This window comes from Chiloscyllium plagiosum, unplaced genomic scaffold (assembly GCF_037043375.1).
Source record: "Chiloscyllium plagiosum isolate Xiang-an unplaced genomic scaffold, Cpla_swu_hap1 HiC_scaffold_4, whole genome shotgun sequence".
In the NCBI taxonomy this organism is placed as follows: domain Eukaryota; kingdom Metazoa; phylum Chordata; class Chondrichthyes; order Orectolobiformes; family Hemiscylliidae; genus Chiloscyllium; species Chiloscyllium plagiosum.
In genome coordinates this window covers 55,569,450-55,579,687 of record NW_028270142.1, presented here as the reverse complement: position 1 = coordinate 55,579,687, position 10,238 = coordinate 55,569,450, and positions in this window count along the sequence as shown.

Below are 10,238 nucleotides of genomic sequence, written 5' to 3'. Positions count from 1 at the left end.
AGTCCAAAAGGTTTATTTGGAGCGCTAGCTTTTGGAGCGCTGCTCCTTCATCAGGTGATTGTGGAGAATAAGATTGTAAGAAACAGAATTTATTGTAAAAGTTTACGGTGTGATGTATCTGAAATTATATATTGAAAAAGACCTGGATTGTTTGTTAAATCTCTCATCTTTTAGAATGACCATGTTGGTTTCAGTTCTTTCATACGTAAATCGCAAAATGTTTTTTTACAAGTTATATTCTCAAGTGCACTTTAACAATTGGTGTCATATCGGCCTAGGTAAGGTATTGAAGGGGTTAACTCCCTGTGAGACTGTCTGTGCCACAATGGTCAGACTGATTCTAATCTAGAAAACGGATTTACAGAATTGTACATGGGTTCATGCAGTTTTTGAGCAAAGTAAAATGTAATTCTGCAAATACAACTTCACCCCACAAACATATATGTGTATGTGTGTATGTGGGTGCGTGTGTGATTGCGTGTGTGTGTGTGGGGGGGGGGGGGGGAGAGGTGGGGGCACAGGAGCGGGTTATGAACGTCTGTGAGAGGATGTGTGTGAGTGTGAGTGTAAAGGGGTTTAAGTCTGTGAGAGGGTGTGTAGGAATGTATGTGTGAGTGTATGAGAGAGGGTGTGTGTGTGTGTGTGTGTGTGTGTGTGTGTCTGTCTGTCTGAGTGTCCATTTGTCTGTGTGTGTATATAGTGCAATGGGGTCACCTGTAGCATGACATGAATCCAAGGTCCTGGTTGAGGCTCTCCCTATGGGTACCGAATTTGGCTATCAGTGTCTGCTCGGCTACTTTTCTTTGTTGCCTGTCCCGAACTCCGCCTTGGAGGACGGTCACCTGAAGGGCTGAGGTCGAATGTCCCGGACTGCTGAAGTGTTCTCTGACTGGGAGGGAACACTCCTATCTGTTGATTGTTTTGTGGTGTCCATATTCCATACAGTCATTGTTGTAGTACAGGAAATGAAATGACCAATATGCACAGAGCAAGCTCCTACAAAAAGTGATGGCAGCAAGGTGGCTCAGCAGTTAGCACTATTGCATCACAGCACCAGGTTCTTGGCTTCAATTCAGTAACTGTCCATGTTCTCTCTGTGTCTGTCTGAGTTTCCACTGAGTGATCCAGTTTCCTTCCACAGTCCAAAAATGTGCACATTAGGTGGATTGGCCATGCTAAATTGCCCATAGTGTCCAGGGATGTACAGGCTAGATTTAGACTTTATTGTCACATGTACTCAAGTACAGGAGTACATTTCCTGATGAAAGGCTTTTGCCCAAAACATCGATTTTCCTGCTCCTCGGTTGCTGCCAGACCCACTGTGCTATTCCAGCACCACTCTAATCTTGAATACAGGAGTACAGTGAAGAGCATATAATGTGACCACATATGATACTACCTTGCGTACAAAGGTATTTCAGTATTAAGTAGTAAAAGAAACAAAGTTTAGAAAGTTAAACATAACCTTCATAGAGTGAGTACAAAAATAAAGATGTTTTTGCTATGGTAAATGCAGGATTATGGGGATAGGGTGAGATGCTTTTCCAAGGTTGGTGCAGACTCAATGGCCCAATGGCTCTTTCTCACTGTAGGGATTCTATGACTAGTGTGAAGGTACTACAGCTTTAAGAGGTTTATTTAGTCCTTTTTTTTTAAAGGAAAGGTTAAAACTGAGGTAGCAAGTGTTCTGCTTCAAGCCAGTAAACAGCTTGTGAGGACTTGGGTTTTTTTATAAGAGGTTGGAACAAAAGAAGCAGCTTGAATTGGATCTTGAAGCTGGATGTAGAAGCTCTTATTTTTCTCTCTGTTACAGCTAAAATCTAGGGTTCTCTTCCTGCAGCAGGAATTGTATGAGAGACAAACTATTTTGTGGAATTTACCTTTGCCAAAGATGTGTTTGTGGGCTCTTACTATATTGGAAGTGTTATTAACGGTTAATCTTTTTAAAAATATATATTTATTTGTATTAATTATTTTGTTAAGCATTTTGATGGAGTTACAGTTAATCCAATTCTTTTATTTTTGTTTTGTCTGTATTTTAACTGTAGTGAAAAAAATAAAGTGTGTTTTGCTTAAAATCCTCCAAGGCAGACTTCAGGACAAGCAACAACACAGAGTGGCTGAACAGAAGCTGATAGCAAACTTCAGTACCCATGGGAATGGCCTCAACTGTGACCTTGGGTTCATGTTACACTACAGGTGATCCCACGGCACGATATATATATATATACACACACACACACACGCTCCTACATAGTCACACATCTATGCAGACCCTCTCATACACAAGCTCTCTCTCTCTCTCATATGCACACACAAGACACCTCCCACACTCGCACCCACACACGTACCCTCTCACAGACACATACACCCTCACACACACACACGCTCTATCATGTGCACTCACACCTCACATGCGCATTCACTCTGTCGCTCCTACATGCACACACATAAAAGTTTATAGGGTGACTTTGTTTTTGCAGAATTGCATTTTGTTTTGTTCAAAAACTGCATTAATCCATGTAAAACGCTGTAAAATTATGTAGAAGGCTTGTCAGTCTGACTCAACACTGGAACACAGGCAGACTTCACACGTATTGTTAGAAAAGCTGAACTGTCTCGAGAATGTAATTTCAAAGAAGTTCTGGGATTTACATATCAAAGAACTGAAACCAGCATGTCCAATTTTAAAAGATGAAAGATTTAAGCTAAAATTGTTTAATGTATCACATCTCCGTGACACTGGACTCCTTTGGCTATAAATTCTGTGATCATGATCTTGTTCTCCACAACCACTGGTTGAAGGAGCAGCACTCCAAAAACTGGTGCTTCCAAATAAAACTGTTGCACTATAGCCTGGTGTTGTGTAATTTTTAACTTTGTCCACCTCAATCCAACACCGGCACCTCCAAGTCATTGCTTAAAATCAAATAGTTTCACGAATTAAGTTGCATCTGGAATGCAAAACCTTACACTTACCTTTAGAACAAGATGAAGTTAGAGTCTAGGCTATGTTATTAACATATTTTGAGGGGGTTTGTTCTGGTCCATAACACGAGATAGTCTATTTTGGTGATGGTGAATGAACGATAAGTTTTGGCAGGGCAAGAGGGATAATACTAGAATGTCAACATAGATTTTGTGTTCAAGTGTCAGGAGAGGAATTTAAACCCACAAATCGCTGACTTAGATGTGAGATTGCTATCCCTTAGCCAATGGTGACACCATTTAAAGTTTAACTAATTAGTTTCATTGAAATGAGCAATGCAGTAATATTGTGGTAATACCACTGAATAGATAATCAGAAGGCCCAGGTAAATGTTCTGAAATCCCATCCCAGTAGATTGTGTCTTATGGTGGCCACGAAACCATTGAACTATAGCTGTTAAAACCTACCAGGATCAGTAAATCCTTGAGTGAAGGAAATTTGCCAACTTTACCTGGTCAGGTCTATGTGTGGCTCCAGATCCACAGCAGAAAATGTGTTGCTGGAAAAGCGCAGCAGGTCAGGCAGCATCCAGGGAACAGGAGAATCGACGTTTCGGGCATAAGCCCTTCTTCAGGCTTATGCCCGAAACGTCGATTCTCCTGTTCCCTGGATGCTGCCTGACCTGCTGCGCTTTTCCAGCAACACATTTTCAGCTCTGATCTCCAGCATCTGCAGACCTCACTTTCTCCTCCAGATCCACAGCAATTTGTTAAGTGCCTGCTGAAATGGTATATCTGGCCACATAGTAATATTAAATCACAATCACGTTTAAGATAAAAAATAAATCAGATGGATCACCCGACCTTAATGTAGGCATTGGGAACAACAACAGCAAGCACAATTCTGACAACTCTTCATAGTCTTCCTTATTAACACAATTCCAAAAGTGGGAAAGCTCTTCCAAATGGACAAGTCAAACAATAATCTAATACAATAATGCACATGGAATTACACTTTACGGACACCATCACAATCTCAAGGTATGTCTTGTCCCACTGACAGACAGGTTCATCAATGATAACCAGTGAGTCCTTGGCATTGACTCCAGACACCACAAAGTCTCATGGATTCAAGATAAATATGGGCAAGGAAACATCATGACAGTTACTATCCATCTTCTCAGCTGATGGATCGGTATTCCTCCATGTTGAACACCCAATTGGAAATTTAGTGATCTCTAGTGAGATTGGAAAGTGCACAGAATACTGGAGTGGGGGATGGGGAGGGATAATCATTACCCAACATAAAAGTGACTTGGTAAGACCACTAATGACTGAGATGTCTGACACCTAATACCATACCTCTTAGACCGAGGTAACCAACTAAAATGTTATGAAAGATATTTAGTTTTTGGGACTGCAGAAGGGGATAGTCTCTCCTGGGAAATTGAAAGGGGCTGTCAGTTATTGGACGCTTGGAAAGATTCTTACATCAGTGTTGCAACATGGCGATGAACCCCTCTGTTAATTAAACCAAACACCCAGAAAAGCTCACCTTGCCTCATATTCTGTTAAAACATGAGTGACAGAGAACTCCCAAATTCCACTATTTAAACAAAATCATATCAATTTATTCTTGAACTCTAAAAGTGAACATTAAACAATAACTATTCACAATTCTAAGCCTCTCTTTCTCTTAACTGCTTATTATCAGCCTCCAACCCTATAACATATACTGTTCCAATAAAACTCTTATTAGAATTACATCAACTTAATTTTAAAACCATACAGCGGCTATCTTCGACAGTGTCTTTCTTTCTTCAGCTGAAGATTTCCCTGGATCGTCGTATTTCTTTTTTACTGTGAAGATATTTCATATGAAATAGGTACTTTTGACAGAGTGTTGCAATGTTTTGGGGCTCTCTCTCTCTCTCTCAGCAGGGGCGGCATGGTGGCTCAGTGGTTAGCACTGCTGCCTCACAGCACAAGAGTCCGGCCTTGGGCAACTGTCTGTGTGGAGTTTGCACGTTCTCCCCATGTCTGCGTGGGTTTTCTCTGGGTGCTCTGGTTTCCTCCCACAATCCAAAGATGTGCAGGTCAGGTGAATTGTCCATAGTGTTAGGTGCATTAGTCAGAGGGAAATGGGTCTGGGTGGGTTACTCTTCGGAGGGTTGGTGTGGACTGGTTGGGCCGAAGGGCCTGTTTTCACACTGTAGGGAATCTAATCTCTCTTGCGTGCCACACTCTTGATGTCAGTTACTCTGCCTGACTTTCAAAATTCCTACCTTTTATATGCATCCAACAATGGATCATCTTATTGGTTCAATGTTTGCAAAACAATAAATTCAAACTCGTTTGTGTTTTAGTATTCCTAAGGCTTAATTTAAACTGGTTAAATTCAAATTGTTGTCAAAACAGCAACCAACTCAAGTATCCATTTCACAGCCTAATGTTACATATTTTCAATTTTCTAGTACACGTTGAGACTGCTGGCTAGTCATATGACAGGAGCTTGTATGCTCTCAATACAGAACAGCATTCACTCTCTCAAAGGTATAGTACATGCCTTCACCTTCATAACATTAGGCAGCATTTGACAAGATTTAATAGAATTATTGTTACTGGGACTTTTCTGTCAGGGGCATAGGCAGGAGATTCTGTGGCAGTGACTGTTAATTTTGGACGGTTTGTTGCTTTCCTTGTGCTAGGATTAAGGACATCCCTAAACGTTTCAAGCATATTGTTAGAGGTGAGATTGAGAAACTAATAATTATTTACACATTGGTAAGAATGACATTTTTAAGGAAATGATTAAAGCAGTACAGAGTGAATTTAAGAACTTAAGTAGAAGATTAAAAAGAAGAACCTTGAACGTAGTAATTTCTGGTTTATTCCCAATGCCAAACTAAAACAAGGGAAGGAACAAAGGTTAAAGGGCATAAATAAATGGCTGAAGAGCTGGTGTACTGTTCAGGGATTCAAGTGGAATCTCTCTTGGGATAGAAAACACCTATTCAAAAAGGATAGATCTAACCTAAACTGGAAAGGGATCAATGTCTTAGCTGGGACATTTAGTCATTCCATTAAGGGAGACCTTATACTGATAGAGAGGGGGAGTGGAGGAATTCTATGTAGCAGTGTAAACAGAAGGATTGATGGAGAAGGTTCTGAATGTGAAGACAACACATCATTTAGAACAGAAAGACGAGATATAGTAACTCCTGAAGAACTAAATTACATTTATTTCAATGCAAGGGGTCTTTCAGGTAAGGCTGATGAACTTAGGGCATGTTTAAGAACATGAGATTGGAATTTCATAGCTTTGACAGAAACTTGGCTGAGAGATGGACAAGACTAGCAACTCAGTGTTCCAGGTTTTAAGTGCTTTAGGAAGGATAGAAAAGGAGGCAAGAAAGGTTGTGAGTGGGTGGCAATGGCATTTTTGATTAAGGAACACATTACTGCTATAAATAGGGAAGATATTTCTGAAAACTCATCCAATGAAAATGTATGGGTAGAAATTACAAACAAGAAAGGAAAGATCATTTTGATGGGATTGTACTGTAGGTCCCCCAAAATTAAGAGGGAAATTGAGAAAAGAATATGTAGGAAGGTATCAGATATACGTAAGCATAATAAGGTTGTAATAATGGGGAATTTTAATTTTCCAAATATTAACTGGGACTATCATAGCTTTAAATGTTTGGATGATTAAGAATTTGTCAAACATGTTCAAGAAAACTTTCTTTATCAATATGTCGATGCTCCTACTACAGAAGGAGCAAAATTAGACCTTTTGGGCAATAAGGCGGGGCAGCCGACTGAAGTAAAAGTGGGGAAACACTTTGGGCCTAGTGATCATAATTCTACTTGTTTCAAAATGGATTATGGACAAGGATAAGTCTTCCATAAATGTTCAAGTTTTTAATTGGGGTAAGGCACATTTTAATAGTACAAGACAAGACTTTGAATGCGAGCAGCAGCTAAGGTAAGACAGTTTGTTTTAAAATTACTTACCGGTAGCGGGCAGCGCTGTTTTTTTTTTCTCTCTTTACAGAAAGAGCGGGAGCAGCAGGGGGAAGTGACGAAGACCAGAGGGGCAGCCGGGAAGGAAAGCAGTGAGTATAAATACTCACCCTTCGACGCCAATGGTCACTTTGAGTGCGAGCAGCAGCTAAGGTAAGACAGTTTGTTTTAAAATTACTTACCGGTAGCGGGCAGCGGTGTTTTTTTCTCTCTTTACAGAAAGAGCGGGAGCAGCAGGAGGAAGTGACGAAGACCAGAGGGGCAGCCGGGTAGGTTTTTTTTTCTCTTTAAAAGCGCGCAGGAGAAGATCATTCGGGAGGCAGAGGGGGTCATAGATCGGAGCTTTAGGGAAGTAGTAACTCCAAAGATGGCAGATAGATGGGTGACAGTGAGGGGGACTGGGAGGAAGCAGCCAGTGCAGGGACCCCCTGCGGCCGTTCCCCTCAAGAACAAGTATACCGTTTTGGATACTTGTGGGGGGGACGACTTACCAGGGGCAAGTAACGGGGCTCAGGCCTCTGGCACGGAGCCTGTCCCCGTTACTCAGAAGGGAAGGGTGGAGAAGAGCAGAGCAATAGTAATTGAGGACTCGATAGTTCGGGGCACAGATAGGAGGTTTTGTGGGAACGAGAGAGACTCACGTTTGGTATGTTGCCTCCCAGGTGCAAGGGTACGTGATGTCTCTGATCGTGTTTTCCGGGTCCTTAAGGGGGAGGGGGAGCAGCCCGAAGTCGTGGTCCACATTGGCACCAATGACATAGGTAGGAGGAGCGCTGAGGATGTTAGGCAGGCTTTCAGGGAGCTAGGTTGGAAGCTCAGAGTTAGAACGAACAGAGTTGTTGTCTCTGGTTTGTTACCCGTGCCACGTGATAGAGAGTCGAGGAATAGGGAGAGAGAACAGTTAAATGCGTGGCTACAGGGATGGTGCAGGAGGGAGGGATTCCGGTATTTGGATAACTGGGGTTCTTTCTGGGGAAGGTGGGACCTCTATAAACAGGATGGTCTACACCTGAACCTGAGGGGCACCAGTATCCTTGGTGGGAGGTTTGCTAGTGCTCTTGGTGGGGGTTTAAACTAACTCTGCAGGGGCATGGGAACCCAGACTGTAGCTTTAGGGTGCAGGACCTGGAATGTAGGGAGGTTAGGAACATGGCATCAATTTCAAAGGAGGGTGCCTGTAAACAGGAAAGTGGTTTGAAGTGTGTATACTTCAATGCAAGAAGTATACGAAATAAGGTAGGTGAACTTGCAGCGTGGGTTGGTACCTGGGACTTCGATGTTGTGGCTATTACGGAGACATGGGTAGAACAGGGACAGGATTGGCTGTTGCAGGTTCCAGGGTTTAAATGTTTTAGTAGGGTCAGAGGTGGGGGTAAAAGAGGGGGAGGTGTGGCATTGCTTGTCAAAGATAGTATTACAGCTGTGGAAAGGACGATGGATGAAGACTCGCCATCTGAGGTAGTTTGGGCTGAGGTTAGGAATAGGAAAGGTGAGCTCACCCTGTTAGGAGTTTTTTACAGGCTTCCTAATAGTCCTAGAAACGTAGAAGAAAGGATTGCGAGGATGATTCAAGAGAAGAGTGAAAGTAATAGGGTGGTTGTTATGGGGGACTTTAACTTTCCTGATATTAATTGGGAAAGCTATAGCTCAAGTTCGTTAGATGGGTCAGTGTTTGTCCAATGTGTGCAGGAGGGTTTACTGACACAATATGTAGATAGGCCAACAAGAGGTGAGGCCATACTGGATTTGGTTCTGGGTAATGAACCAGGCCAGGTGTTAGAATTAGAGGTAGGTGAGCACTTTGGGGACAGTGACCACAATTCGGTGACCTTTACTCTAGTGATGGAGAGGGATAAGTGTGCACTACAGGGCAAGAATTATAGCTGGGGGCAGGGAAATTATGATGCTGTGAGGCATGACTTAGGATGTGTGGCCTGGAAAAGTAAGCTTCAAGGCAAGGGTGTAATTGATATGTGGAGCTTGTTCAAAGAGCAACTATTGAGTGTCCTTGATAAGTATGCGCCCGTCAGGCAGGGAGGAAAAGGTCGTGTGAGGGAGCCGTGGTTTAATAAGGAATTGGAATCCCTTGTTAAATGGAAGAGGGCGGCCTATGTAAAGATGAGGCGTGAAGGTTCAATTGGGGCGATTGAGAGTTATAAGGTAGCCAGGAAGGACCTGAAGAGAGAGCTAAGAGCAGCAAGGAGGGGACATGAAAGGTCCTTAGTTGGTAGGATTAGGGAAAACCTTAAGGCTTTCTATAGGTATGTCAGGAATAAAAGAATGACTAGGGTAGGAATAGGTCCAGTCAAGGATAGTAGTGGGAAGTTGCGTGTGGAGGCTGAAGAGATTGGGGAGACACTGAATGAATACTTTTCGTCAGTATTCAATCAGGAACAGGACATTGTTGTCAATGTGAGTACTGAGTCACAATTAAGTAGAATGAATGGCTTTGAGGTATGTAGAGAAGAGGTGTTAGAAATTCTGGAAAGGGTGAAAATAGATACGTCCCCTGGGCCTGATGGCATTTATCCTAGGATTCTCTGGGAAGCAAGGGAAGAGATTGCAGAGCCATTGGCCTTGATTTTTATGTCCTCGTTGTCTACAGGAGTAGTGCCAGAAGATTGGAGGCTAGCAAATGTGGTTCCCTTGTTCAAGAAGGGGAGTAGGGATAACCCTGGTAACTATAGGCCGGTGAGTCTCACTTCTGTTGTGGGCAAAATCTTAGAGAGAATTGTAAGGGATAGGATTTATGAACATTTGGATAGGAATAATGTGATCAAGGATAGTCAGCATGGTTTTGTGAAGGGCAGGTCGTGCCTCACAAACCTTATTGAATTCTTTGAGAAGGTGACTAAGGAGGTGGACGAGGGGAAAGCAGTAGATGTGGTGTATATGGATTTTAGTAAGGCGTTTGATAAGGTTCCCCATGGTAGACTACTGCAAAAAATACGGAGGTATGGCATTGAGGGTGAGTTGGAGGTTTGGATTAGGAGTTGGCTGGCTGGAAGAAGACAGAGAGTAGTAGTTGATGGCAAATGTTCATCTTGGAGTGCCGTCACTAGCGGTGTTCCGCAAGGATCTGTTTTGGGACCATTGCTGTTTGTCATTTTTATAAATGACCTGGAGGAGGGGTTAGAAGGTTGGGTGAGTAAGTTTGCGGATGATACGAAAGTCGGAGGAGTTGTAGACAGTGAGGAAGGATGTAGCAGGTTACAGCGGGATATAGATAAGCTGCAGAACTGGGCAGAAAGGTGGCAAATGGAGTTCAATGTAGCTAAGTGTGA